Here is a 14,579-nt window from a genome sequence, read left to right as displayed (position 1 = left end):
CCCAGGGTCCTGGAGTCAAGCCCCACATCGGGCTCCCTGTTCAGCAGGAAGCCTGCTTCTCCCTCTCCCTCTCCCCCTGCTTGTGTTCCCTCTCTCACTGTCTCTATCTCTGTCAAAAAAAAAAAAATATTAAAAGAGGCTGGTATGTGCTGCGTGGTTGTGATTAACAAGTTGTATGGATAGGTAATACCCTAATGGAGGAGAGGCAGATGAGGAATTTTGGGAAAGGCACAAGAGTTGGGATATCTATATGGCACAGTTGATCTGAGGACCAAGGAAACAGAGGTACAGGGCAGGGGAAAGCAGCAAGAAGAAATGGATCGAAAGGTAGGGGTGGGAGGTGGGGCATGGGGAAGAGGAGGCCCAGACAACAGATGGGTTCTGAGGGTTCCAAGCATCAGAAAAACCCCAGCCAAAGGACCAATTTACAAGTGAATTAACTGGGCTTCTCAGCTTTAACTGGCCATGGGGTAACCAAGAGGGAGGAGTTTGTACTAAGTGGATTGTGAGTTTATGCCTCCCACATGGTATTCCCAGCACAGTACCTGGCCTGGAGTGGATGTTCGGGAAACGCTTGTTGAATTAATTGGAGTTTTAGTATGCTACCTACTTTGTCCCCCACACCATGCCTTCAGATCATCTGTGTGGGGATTTAAATATCAAGGTAGGTTTCATTGGGTAGAAAATGTGCTCAAGAGTTGAAACTGGATCATTTTTTGCCAGGGATTTTTGAAAAGTAACTACCAAACGTAGATGACTCCTCAAGTCTCTGCCAGCATAAGATTCTTGGGTTCCATGATCACAGAGGCCAAGAGAAATCATGATGACAATAATTAGAATGTCAACAATTAACACAGACTGCCTGCTTGGAAGTGTTTGGCACTGTGGTAAACAACTGGCTTGCATTCTTTCATTAAGTAGTATCTATGAAGTAGGTGCCAATATTATACCCACTTTACAGGTTAGGAAACTGAGGTATAGAAAGTATAAGTGACTTTCTCTCAGTTGTCCACCTGTAAGTGGTTGACATGAGGGTTATTTAACTGCCAGGCTAGTGGGTCCCCTTGGCTGCACACTGGAATCACCTGGGAGGTTTGAAGACTCTCTGGTTACACTCACACCAATGAGATCAGTGTCTTGGTGTTTGTTCAAAACCTACTTGGGAGTGTCAGGTGCACCAGCCCCTTACGCGGGAGGCCAGGGAGACACCACAGAAAGAGGTGGCCACTCCACATTGGTAGGTGGCAGTTTTAATAAGTGAGGAAATTTACCTGTGAGTTTGTCTTGAGTAGTCACAGGATCCACAGATCTCCACACCCACCATCCGAATCTTATAAACACGTCTTCACTGGGTTTAGTCACATATACCATCCAGATGGTCTCAGCAACACCTTCAACTCTCAAGGCTATGTCCTTGGAACAGCGCCCATGTGGGAATAGTAGGCATAGTGTACCATTCCAAGGATGGGGGAGGGCTATGGAGCGTCTGATTGCCCAGTTCCAGCTCAAGGGTCAACTGGTGGTCATGCCTTCTTGATTTTCTCCTCCAACACTTGGGTGGGAGCCAGGTATCAGTATTGTTTAAAGATTACTGGTGGATTCCAGCATGCAGTGAAATTTGGGAACTAATTAGTAGGCTACATTGCTCTTCAAAATAGAGGACAATGGAAGTAACCCAAGTGTCCATTGATAGATGGATAAAGAAGATGTATATATTAAATGGAATATTACTCAGCCATAAGAGAGAATGAGATCTTGCCAATTGAGATTTGGATGGAACTTGAAGGAATTATGCTAAGTGAAATAAGTCTAAGAAAAACAAATACCATACAATTTCATTTATATAAGGAATCAAAAAAACAAAGCAAACCAACAAAAAGCAGAAACAAACTCGTAAATATAGAGAATAAACTGATGGTTGCCAGAGGAAAGGAGGGTGAGGGGAGCAGGTAGTACAGGCTTTAGGTATGGAATGAATAAGTCACGGGGATGAAAGGCATAGCATAGGGAATATAGTCAATGGTACTGTAATGGTGTTGTATGGGGACAGATGAGGCTACACTTGGCATAATGTATAGAGAAGTTGAATTACTATGTTGCACCCCTGAAAATAATATAGCATGTGTGTCAACTATACTTCAATAATAATAATAATAAAAAAAAACAGAGTCCAAGTGCTTGCCTGGGGCATGCAAAGGGGAATGCTTACTCTTTCCTGCTCCCTTAGGTACCGAGCAAATCATCCCAGGTGGGAGCCATCCTGAACTGCGAGGATGGCATTCCGTAGGTGGGGGTGGTAAGTTTCCCTTTTGGTTACCAGTCCTCATCCCTCTTCTACAGGATCGGGGGAAGGCACACTGAAATATTACAGAAGAAGGGATGAAATGGATATATAATTTATTATTATTGTTATTTTTGTCATCACTCTATAATCTAGATGAACCAAAGCAGTTGTGTTCATTTTAATAAGCTAATTAGTACTGTGGGAGAGCCTCCCCCAGTGACTCATGGTGATGTATGACATTAAATGTTAATTGCCAAGACCAGGAAGTTAAAAAAAAAAAAAAAGACACCACCCTCCCTTTCCCTCTAATTGCCCCTGCAGGGAAATTGCTCTACTGGAACTGGGTATTCCTGCTGAACATTGAGCCTATAAACTCAGCCTTGTCGTTTACAAAGAGGCCAGCCAGAGAGACCATAAACGACTCTCCATCAGCATGTGAAGAAAGTTGAAGAATAGGGCCTGTCTTGATTTTGTGGTGTAGCGCAGTCAGGACATCTATTTGGGCCAATAAAACAAAGCAGACAGCTGGAGGGTCATGGAAATCAAAAGGCAGTTGACACCCTCTGTGACACTTCAGGGCTTTGCGGTGAGGGTGAGGGCAATGTGCTAGATGACATGAGACATAAAAATAATACTTTGCAAAAGGCACATGATAGCCTTACGCAGGTTCGGGGCAGGTAATGTGCGTGTGACACTGCCTGCCCCAGAGTAGCCTGTCCTCACATGTGTGTTTGCCCTCTGTTATAATGGGGGAGTTTTTATACTTCTGGGGCCTTGTCTGGCAAGGCTAAAAATGGCAGTGGGGGTGAGAGTTGGGCATGGAGTATACATTAGCCGTCTATATGGTAGGTAGGGCAGACTTACCTTTTAGGGTAAAGGAGGGGGCATTATCTATTAGCCTCTGTGTTAGTTTCTCGCTGCTGTCTGACCATCACCACACATTAGCAGCTTAAAACAATCCCCATTTATTAACTCACAGTCTGTAGGTCAGAGATTTGGGTGCAATGTGTTTGGGTTCTCCACTCGGGCTTTCACATGGCTGAGGTCAAGGTGCCGGACAAGCTGTGGTCTCATCAGGAGGCTCGACTCAGGAAGAGTCTGCTTCCAGTGTTCGTCCGGGTTGATGGCAGAATTGAGTTTCTTGTAGCCATAGAACCCAGGTCCTGTGTCCTTGCTGCCTCTCAGCTGGTGGCCACCTGCATTCTTTATTTTGTGGCCTTCTCCATCCTCAAAGGCAGGGGTAGAGGACATCCTTCATGATTCAGATCTCTCTTGCTGAGAATAGTCCTTTCACTTTAAAGGGTTACCTGATAGGGTCAGGTCCACTGAAGGTTATCTCCCTCTCCCTTTCTTAGGCTCAACTGATTTGGGACCTTAATTACATCTGCAAAATCCCTGCACAGAAGCACTCGGACTTGTGTTTGGTCAAGCGACCGGGAGAAGGTGTGTGTACACCCAGGCAGAGTGGGATCTCGGGAGTCTTCTAAGAATTCTACCCACACAGCCTCATAGACAAAGTTTCTGAAAGTGCGCTAGAGAGTGAGAACAGCTTATGGGTCTATAGTGAGGCCATTTTGGGGCACATCCCCAACCCCGAGGCCTTTTCCTCCACAATCCTTGGACACAACTGCTTGGTCTATGAGGATGATTTCAGGATTTTCAATACAATCTTCACATGCTTGTAATTTGTTTTGTGCATGGCTTACGGAAATGCTAACACCACCTTGCTAAGGGAACCTGAGGCTGAGCTTCCCAAACCGTCTCCTAAGGGACAATGAGTGAGGGAGAAGAGCTGTTGCTTTTGCATGAGGAGAAATGAAGGAACATTTTAATGAAAAGGGTTTTATTACACCTCCCACTTAGAAATTGGGCATCACACACGAAAACAATGAGCTTTAAGACACAGCTCTCAGAGGACAAATCTTTCATGCATGTTTGAAAAAGGAAAGCCTGAGTCAATTCTTTACGGAGATTTCAGAGGTACACAAGCAAATAAGGGTTTTGGGGGATGGGTGAGGGGAGGATGTGGTCACTGAAGGGGTTCCAAGATACAACTTGGCTGATGCCTCTGGGTTTTCTAAGCACATTTAGTCATTCTTGATTCACTCACTTATTAAATGCCAGACATTTGGCTAGGCGCTGGTGTACTAGTAGGCTCCCTCCCCTCAAAGAGCTTGCATTAGCGGGAGAAGCCAGGACCCGGGCTGACAGCCATGCCATCGGGTGGTATGAGCTGCCAGCAATACCAAGGGGCGGTGGCAACGTCCGGACCCTGCACCTGAACCCAACGGGGCGGGTGGGTCAGGATTGCCAAGCCGAATCCCAGACGGTCCTAGAGCCTTGGGACATTTGTTTGCCTACCTTTAGGCACAAAGTGAAGTGGCCCTATCAAAGGCATGGGGTTTGGTTCATCACTGTGTCGCAGGCACTCCTGTTTCCCACCCAGAGTGGCTCTCAGACTTGAGGGGGCATCAGGAGCCCAGGGAGCACGTAATCAAACAGGCTTCGGGCTCCCACCCAAGGTCCTGATTATTCAGACAGTCCTGGTGGGGCCCGAGAGTTTGCATTTCCCAGAGCCAAGTGATGCTAAGGCTGATTGGCTTCAGCTTTTAGAAACTCCTGTTGTGCAGCTTGCTGTCATTCACCTCTATGGATGGCGCACGCAAAGGGTTAATAAAACCTCAGCCAGGTTGGTCTTTTTTTCCAGTGGGATGGACATTGATGAATTTGGCCTTGGCCACAACTCACTACAGTGAAGAATGGCTGCCCAGAGGAAAGGCCAGAAGTCTTCCTCCGGGGTCATGCGTGGTTAGGATTTCATGGAGGCTGTGATGGAAGAGGAAGCCATTTGCCTACCTGCGACCTCCCGTATCCCTATGTTGGTGACAAGAGCAGAAGATAAAGCACTCAGTATTACCCGATGTGACTCGGGAGGTGATTAATACTGGGAGCGCCTTGAGCAGAAAAGGTAGGCAGGCAAGACGCAATTAACATGATAAAAAACCCCAAGAGGCTTTGCGTAGCAATGACTGGGGGACGTTAAGCTGAGGACGAGGAGAGCCACTGCCGGTATCTGGCTCTGCCCGGACTGTTTATGAGATCCAGAGGTGGGGTTCGTGATTCTGCCAGGCTCATCAGGATCGAGAAAAAAATATAATTGGAAAGGTTATTTTCAAGACGTGGGCATTTCTTTGTCTCCCTTCCTGGAAAGGCTGGAGGATAATGATGTCGATGAGGGTCGCAGTCTGGGGGAGGGGCGGAAAAAGAGATTTGGTTTAAATTCTGACTGTGTCTGGCTTGGCTAGTAATTGATAGAAGGAAGTAAATGACCCGGAGGACGTAGTCAGCGTGATTCATGAGTCTTGTGTGAAGCGCCATGGCAGCCCAGGCTGTATACACGGGGCCAGCCCTGCCTTGTGGGAGAAAATCACTTCTCGTGCGGCTTCACCTCCCCTTTCGGTGCTCCTTCTGCTATTTGGACACTTTGACCTTTCTCCAGGGCCAGGTAGAAGCTCCTGTGCACCCTAAAAACTTTCATTCCCTTAGCAAACTCTTGCATAATAAATAATTAGATACCAAATGACTAAATGGTGATTGGATACACCTATTAGGTAAATGTCTTAACTCCGATGAATAACCCTATCATGGTGAAAGGGAAGCCCGCAGGTGGAACAGGTAGGTAGTGCCTTTGGCCCTTCTGGAGTCCTCTGTTGGATTAATGAGTCAGATTTCCAGGGCAAATGAGCCCTCTGAGCATAGCTCCACTCATGTTGATAAGCATTAGCTAGCGCGTGTGCTGATAGTAATAATGGCCATCCCACACCGTGGAAGCGCTATTCATTCCCTATTTTTTTTTTTTTTAATGAAGATTTCACTTAATTCCTTGACAGACAGAGATCACAAGTAGGCAGAGAGGCAGGCAGAGAGAGAGCTGGCGAAACAGGCTCCCTGCCGAGCAGAGAGCCTGATGTGGGGCTCGATCCCAGGACCCTGAAGGCAGAGGCTTTAACCCACTGAGCCACCCAGGCGCTCCCATTCCCTATTTTAATTTTCCTAGCAACCCTTTGAAGAAGGTCTTTATTATCATCCCCATTTTGGAAAAAGAGGAAACAGGAGGCACAGACAAGTTCAGGGACTTTCCCAAGGTCATTTGGCCAGTAATTGGTCAAGGTAGGATTTGAAACCAGACGGTTAGGGGCGCCTGGGTGGCTCAGTGGGTTAAAGCCTCTGCCTTTGGCTCAGGTCATGATCTCAGGGTCCTGGGATCGAGCCCCGCATCAGGCTCTCTTCTCAGGCTCTCTGCTTAGCAGGTAGTCTGCTTCCTCCTCTCTCTCTCTGCCTGCCTCTCTGCCTACTTGTGATCTCTGTCTGTCAAATAAATAAATAAAATCTTAAAAAAAAAAAAAGAAGAAACCAGATGGGTAGGCTCCACTCAGCATAATCTCTTCTGGTCCCGTCCATGTTGATAAAAAGCTGGACATTATCCTTTCTGGTGGAGGCATAATCTTCCATTGTGTGTATATATATACCACATCTTCTTTATCCATTCGTCTGTTGAAGGGCATCTTGGCTCTTTCCACAGTTTGGTGATTGTGGCCATTGCTGCTATGAACATTGGGGTACAGATGGCCCTTCCTTTCAATAAAATAAGTCAAGCAGAGACAGTCAATTATCATATGGTTTCACTTACTTGTGGAGCATAAGGAATAACAAGGAGGACATTAGGAGAAGGAGAGGAGAAGTGAGTTGGGGGAAATGAGGGGGAGATGAACCATGAGAGACTGTGGACTCTGAGAAACAAACAAAAGGGTTTTGGAGGGGAGGGGGGTGGGGCATTAGATGAGCCTGGTGGTGGGTATTAAGGAGGGCACATACTGCATGGAGCACTGGGTTTGGTGCATAAAAAATGAATCTTGGAACACTGAAAAAATCTAAAAAAAAAAAAAAAAAGAACTATAAAAAAATTAAAAAAATAAATCCTAAAAAAAAAAAAAAAAGATGGTTAGACTCCAGAGAGCTCACATGGAGGCTCTATTCTACCTGCCTGAAGTCATTCCCTGCACCTGTCTTCCCTGCTGCAGGTCGGTGGACAGGCCACTTCCTTGTCCCTCATTCCCCTGGCCTACCTCCCCAGGGCTGTGACTTTGTTCATCTAATTTCTTGGATTGGAAGGATCTAGAAGAGTGTTGGGCACCGAGTGGAAAATGCTGTATGTGGAATAAATGAAGGAATCCACTGAGAATTTCAATAGAGATTTTTTTCTATCATTGAATTGTTTAACATTTCCCACTTGAGCCAGTAAGTTGCTAACAAATGTTACCACCACGAGTGCCTGATGTTAAAAAGAGTTGGCCTATAAGTTTTTGACTATAGAAGCATCGAACAGATGCTTATGTTTATAAAAGGGAAAAGATTTTGCATCATCTAGAACTCTGTCGCTTTGTTCTTTCCAATGCATTTTAGAATCCGGGAAGGATAGAGTGTTGATGAGGGCCAAAGGAGCAGGTGCAGGGCTGGAACTGAGGAAAGTGCTAGGAGTTTGCATCTAGAAAGCATGTATCTACACAAATGTCCATGAACAGTGTCTGTACATAAGTATGTTGTGTGTGCAAGTGTGTTATTCTTCAGGATCTAGTCAGGAAACTGAATCCACACAAGTTATTTTAATAGAGAGGATTTACTCTAAGGAATTGATCAAGCAGCTGTTGATTGGACAGAAAAAGCAAGAAGAGAACACAGAAGTAACAGTGTTGGCACAGAGACAGTCTCTGCAGGAAGCAGCTGGGAGCCCTAGGCCTGGGAGAACAAAGAGAGCTGTTGGGGTCCCCAGAATCTGGAAGTTGGGATGGGGACCCACGTAAGTGACAGACTTCTGAGGAGGGGACACTGCCTGACAGCTGCTGGTACCGCAGTAGTTGGGAGCGGGGCTCAGCTGTCTGGAGAGGGCACTTCTTGGCAGGTGAGGCACCTCAGAGGAGGGCTGGGAGTCCTGGGAGCCATGTTCTGGGACAGTGAGAGGAAGCTGGGAACGGGAGCCACCTGCATCCAGGATTGACCTGCTGGCACTGGGAAGAAGGGCCGTCCTTGGGGTGATGCAGACAGGTATAGAAAGTCCCTCTCCTGTGGTCTTCTGGCCTTCATCCAGTGCCACCAACTGCTGGAGCCTAACAGGGAGGTAGCTGGCAGAGGACAAACAGAGTTGGCCAAGTTCCGACCCCAGTCTTCCTGCGCGAATTGTAGAAGGGAGTTTAGAGCTGAAAGACAGATGATGCTATATAACAGATAGACCAAGGCCCTTTACCATGGTGATGGCCCTTGCATCCCCTTTTCAGGAGAGCTGACATTTCTTTGGACCTAGATCATGCACCAAGATGCTTATCACCAACCTCATTTGCAGGTTCCATGTCAAAAAACAACTTTCCCTAGTCCAGTCCTCACCGGACAGAAGATGCATCTGTTCTCTACTCTCAACAACAACACTTACTCAGTTAAATAACAGTAAAATGGCTAACAATGATGGGTTATTGTGTTCCAGGTGCATAATACTGACCAGTATCATCCCATATAATCCCCATGGTAACCCTCTCAAATGGCTCATATTTTTGGCTCCAATTTCTGGTTGAGAAATTTAGACACATAGAAATTAAGCAATTGACCCGATTTTCTAAGTTTATATGTGGCTAAGGTCCAGGATCTATGCTCTTATCTTTTCTACTTTGTGACTTTGAACAAATGGATCAACCTCATACACCTTAGTTTCCTCAGCTTGAACATGGGAATAAGACATTATTTGCCATGGGTTTTTTTTTTTTTTTTAAGATTTAAAGGAGATTATTCATATAAATCATGTAGTATCCCTTGTTAATAACAAGTATTAATAGCAGATAGCCATTTAAAAATTATTCTCATTATTTTTCAATGTAAAGCAGGAAGCCCTTTGTACTTCAGCTGCTGAACCTGAGAAAGGGAGGTGGTTGGTGGGCCACTGCCGGGTGGACTTCTAGCCCAACTTTGGGTTATTAGGTAGCTCCAGACTCACCACCCCCACCATGATCTTGGGGGAGCTGGAGGCTGAGGCTTCCTCTGGAGTTAAGAAGGGCAGAGGCTGATGGTTGGCCATCTGTGGCAGGGCCATTTGCAGTATGAGAGTGGCAAGACCTGGGCAGGACACAGCAAATGGCCCCACCATCCTCTCCTTGACACTTGGGAAGAAGTTTCGCAGAATTCTGCTCCATGCATCCTGCCTGTGGTTGGCTGGATGTTGGTGTCTAGCCTTCCCAGAACTTGTGAGTTCGTTACCTGGGTCGAAGGGACTTGCCCTTGTGATTAAGTGAAAGGTCTTGAGATGAGGAGGTGTTCCTGGGTGGCTGGTGGGGGACCCACTGTCATCATAACGCTCTGTATCAGAGGTGGCAGGAGGTGAGAGAAGAGAAGGGAATGTGGGCACGGAGCTAGACACTGGAGTGGTGGGGGCACAGGACAGGGAATGCGAGCAGCCTCTAGAAGATGCGAGAGCCAAAGGGATGGATTCTCTCCCTGGGGCCCTCAGAAGGGCCCCGTCCTGCCAACACTTTGATTTTAGCTCTGAAGCCTGCTTTGGGACTTCTCTCTCCAGGAGCTTTAAGAGTGTAAATCTTTGTGATGTTAAGCTCTTAGGTTTGTGGGAATGTGCCGTAATAGCAACGGGAAATGGATACACTCCCCACCTGACCTGGTCATCCCACCTTCTTGACTATGGTCTGTCTCTGTGCTTTGTCTGTACTGTGTCTCTGCCCATATCAGGCCCTGCTGTGTTTATCTGCTTACCTGTCTCTCTCTCCTCTTAGGCAGACAGTCACCGTCTTTGAGAAGAGGAATATCAAGAGCCTTAGTCCATAACCAGCTACATAAATGTAGGTGACCTGAATTACTATGGATGGACAGGCGTGTTCACCTGTTCCTATCTTAAGCCATCTGAAGTCTGTAACTATCTTATAGGACTTTTCAAAGTTATCCTCTGTGGTTTAAAAGCACTAAAGATGGTGTCAAGATTAGAAAAACAGACTCTGAACTTATACCCAGGGAAACAACAGCATTCTTGATCCCTTTGCTCTTTTGCTGACCATGGTCAACTTAAAGGTCAAAGCAATAATCTCTCACTGATGGAGGAGAGGAGGAGAGAGAAGATCTGCAGAGCTACTTAGAAGAGGAGTGTTAAACCAAATATAATTGAAGCAAGAAGTGATCAGAATATGTAGCACCTGTTATTTTAAGGAAAATAAATTCATGAGATTCAGATTTCAGCATGACAGAGAAAAAAAAGGGGGGGGATGTTTTTCACATTCTCCACAAGATGTTCAGCAAGACAAATCTGTCAAAAAATGGGGGGAGAGGTCACAGGGAGCCAACAGGAAGTCATGGATGGAATTCATTCTGTCATAAGGCATCATCTCAATTAAAATATTACTGGGGACTGTCATTTAGACTCTCATATTTCCAGAGTCTTTTATATGGAACCTTGACAGGGCTTATTTATTCGGTAGGAGAACCTCTGAAATCTTCCCATTAGGTTTGCAGTCTGAGATAATTAATGTGTGAAATGGTCTATTGCCTCTATTTTGACAGGCGCTGTCTCAGATGTATAGGAACTTGATAGTAAACAAAGCTGAGAGTCCTCTGGGATGTCCAGAGTTTGTGTTATTCTCCTGGATGGTGCCACATCTGGGATTCTTTATATGCCACACTGGGATCACAGGTCCTAGATCCCAGACACAGTCCCCGGTGAGTCCTTCCTAAGGGGAGGTCTTAGTAATGGGCAATGAGGTGGTAGGAGGAATGTTTAAGGGAGGGTCACATAGACGAGTCATGCTCAAGAGTGAGCACTGGGTAGAGTGTGGGTGGGATCGTAAATCTGCAACAGGGGGCATGGAGTTGGGAGGGGTCAGATTTACTTGCAATGGTTGCCAATTTCCATGGTGTAAATATTCCTACCATGGTTAATTTCAGCCGACTAGCAACATTCCTGAAAATGTAATGACCAGCTCTTGCTAGCCAGTACAAACAGCTCCAGTGTACCCCTGGTGTTTTGTGTGTGTTGCTAAAGGCAGGCCTTGGGGGTGGGGGTATAAAGGTTGGGCAGTGGTCCAAACTGGGAAATTACAGGAATAGACCACAGGCAGGCCTAAAGCCTGAGCCTGTCTGGGAGGAGAGGATATACTAAGACTGGATAATAGTAGCGGGGACCTTGTTTTGTTTGTCCACAAATATACCATATTTGAACACTTTTATTTGTAACCCCCCTGACAAACTTGTAAAGCTGTTGTTGTTGTGGGCATTTCTTAAGATGAAGCAGGTAAGTGGAAAGGGGTTAAGTACCTGCCCGATATTGTACCTCTAGTAAGTAACAAAGGCTAGAATTGGAATCTGGGTGTTTCTGAAGCCGGTTGCTTCAGTTCAAATGAGCTGGGAATGGAGGAGAAGTTGGACAAGTATCCAAGCTCCAGGACTTCCTTTCCTGAGGGCAGGGTCTCAAGCTTGCTTCAGAGCTGACAAGATTATAGGGCTTGGTCTGGAGGCAGTGCCTGAGGCTGTGCGTGATCTGGAAGTCAGGTGCTAGTCCCATAAAGTTTTGGGTACTGAGCCCATTTGCACGGAGGCCATGAACCCCACAGGTTGGGGTCTAGGGAGCAGGATACGGTCATAGAGGGGAGGAGGCTGGCAGGAATGAGGCAGCAGGTAGAATCACAACTGGGAGAAGTGGAGTTCAGGACAGTGTTCCTGGCCAGGAAGGAAGTAGACAGTGGGAGGGAGTTTCAGGTATGTGAGAGCAGGGAGCCTGACGGGTCACAGACAGGGTGGTCCCCCGATTGGAGAGAACCCCTGTGATCACCACATGTTCCCCAACTCTCTTTCAAGTTACAGAGTGTGTTACAGAGGCTGTTGGAAGGGAATTGTTACAAAGACTGTTGCAAAGGGAGTTGTTAATGAACCAAAAGAATGATCAGACGAATAAGGATAAACATCAGCTTCAGGGTCCTGGAGGGACCAAGCTTGTACATTTAATAGCACACTTGACCTTGGGCACTCTCTGTAGCAGACCACATCATCACAGCAGTCACTGTGTGTGTGGGGCTTCCCAGGGCTCTGCTGGGCTCTGGGCAGAGTTGAGACAGAGGGACCCCTAGCAGAGGTCTCTCCCCTGTGCCTTGGGGGTGGTAGCTGGGGGCTTGGAGGAAAAGCAAAAACTCTGGGAGCACCCATGGGTGGACACTGGAGTGGATGGGCATTCTCAATCAGGGCCTACAGGAGTTGTACTAACCTGTGGGCATTTCCTTAATATCTGAAAAAAGAAAAAAAAGTTATACTTTAAAAAGAGGAGAACTAAATTAGAAGGCAGTAATGGGGACAATCAAACAGTTTAAAAGTAAATGGTTTTTATTAATTGATGACGGGTAACTTGCAAAGCACTGGTGTATGTACATGCATGCATATGTGTATAAACATGCATGTAGACATGTGCGCATGCTTGCATAGGTGTGCATACATGTGTGTGCGCATGCACATATACATGTATGTATGCAGGTGTGCACGCATATATGCATGTAAGCCCATGTGTCCACACGTGTGTGCACACGTGCATATATGCATGCGTATGCTTGTATATGTGTGTGTGGCCACACACGTGTATATGCATGCATGTGCATGTGCATATATACATGTGTATACCTGTATGTGTGAGTGTATTTCTGTGTGCTTGTGTGTCCATGTGTGAAAGGGGAGAGAGGGATGGAAGGGGGAAGGAGAAGTGAAACAGGGCCTGGCCATGAGGACTCGTGGAAGGCCAGGCAGGAAGAATGTTGGTAAGACAGTAGGGAAAGACCAAGATGCAGGTGAAATGGTGAGAATTCAGTGTAAGGTCTGAGAAGTTGGTGTTTTGCCCCATGTTTCTTGTGTTTCTCCGTGGGCTTCTGGTTGCCAGAAGGCCTGGCTGACTCGACACCATCAAGAATCCATACCAGGCTTCAGACATCCAGGAATGAGAAGGGGATGGGGAAGGCTTTGGGGTTGAACGTCCTTACTTCTAGAAAATAGGGCTGAAGGGACATCGGCCAGTGCCTAAGCCTCTGGCATGCTTCAGTTCCTCTCTGCTGGACAGGCAGAGGCTGAGCTCAGTGGCAGGCACTCTCGGGGTGGGGGTGGGGGGCCCTGGGTGTTCTCTGCAGCCTCTGGGCTATCATCCCACAGAGACTGCCAGGCCCCTGCCCACGTGGAGCTGAGGATTAGGATGGGTCAGAGGACCCAAGGCGAACTCCAAAACCAGCTCCTCTTTGTGACAATATCCCGTTTAACATTTCCCCAAACATTTCATTTGTTCTTGTGAGGTGATATTGTAACGAATGCGAAAGATGATGATCGTTGCTTCCTTAGTTGTGTTTACCTATTTACTTAGTTTTAGTATATTTAAAAAATTTCTCCAAATCTAGTTGTATACCCATTAAGTGCAAAAAGGTATATTTAAACCCTGTATTTACATGAATGAAGATAAATGATAGCTTAGAAGAGAAATAATATTTCCACTTTATATTAAAACTGAATATCCTAATTTTGAGGGACATTTTACAACAAATGAATACATCCAGCATAGAACTAATCATCTTTTTTAAATCACAGAAAAATGTACCAGGTGCCTACAAAGAAATATAGCTTTAAAATAGCCTGCTTCCGAATGCAATCATCTTAAGTACTGTCTTGCAGATTGATTAACAGAAAAGAAATTAGAGGTGAATCTACTCTCTGGCTGAACAAGGAACTTATCCCTGTTCTATTTTTTTTTTTTTCTTTTAAAATGATAAGCTTTGAACTACGGGGTATTTACCCAAAGAATATGAAAACACTAATTTGAAAAGCTTTAGGTACCCCTGTATTTATAGTAACATTATCTACAAGCCAAATTATGGGAGCAGCCCAAGTCTCCATCAATAAATAAGTTGAAAAAAAAGTTGTACACACACACACACACACACACACACACACAGGAATATTACTCAGCCATAAAAAGAATGAAATCTTGCCATTTGTAACAACATGGATGGAGCTAGAGAGTATAATTTTAAGTGAAAAAGTCAGAGAAAGATAAATACCATATGATTTCACTCATATGTGGAATTTAAGAAACAAAACAGATGAACATAGAAGGGAAAAAAAGAGAAAGGGAGGCAAACCAAGAAACACACTCTTAACTCTCAAGAACAAACAGATGGTTACTAAGGGGAGGTAAGGGGGATGGGAGAAACAGGTATGGGAATTATAAGCACAT

The sequence above is a fragment of the Lutra lutra genome, chromosome 6, assembly GCF_902655055.1.
Source record: "Lutra lutra chromosome 6, mLutLut1.2, whole genome shotgun sequence".
NCBI classification, from domain to species: Eukaryota; Metazoa; Chordata; class Mammalia; order Carnivora; family Mustelidae; genus Lutra; species Lutra lutra.
This window is presented reverse-complemented; position numbering follows the sequence as displayed.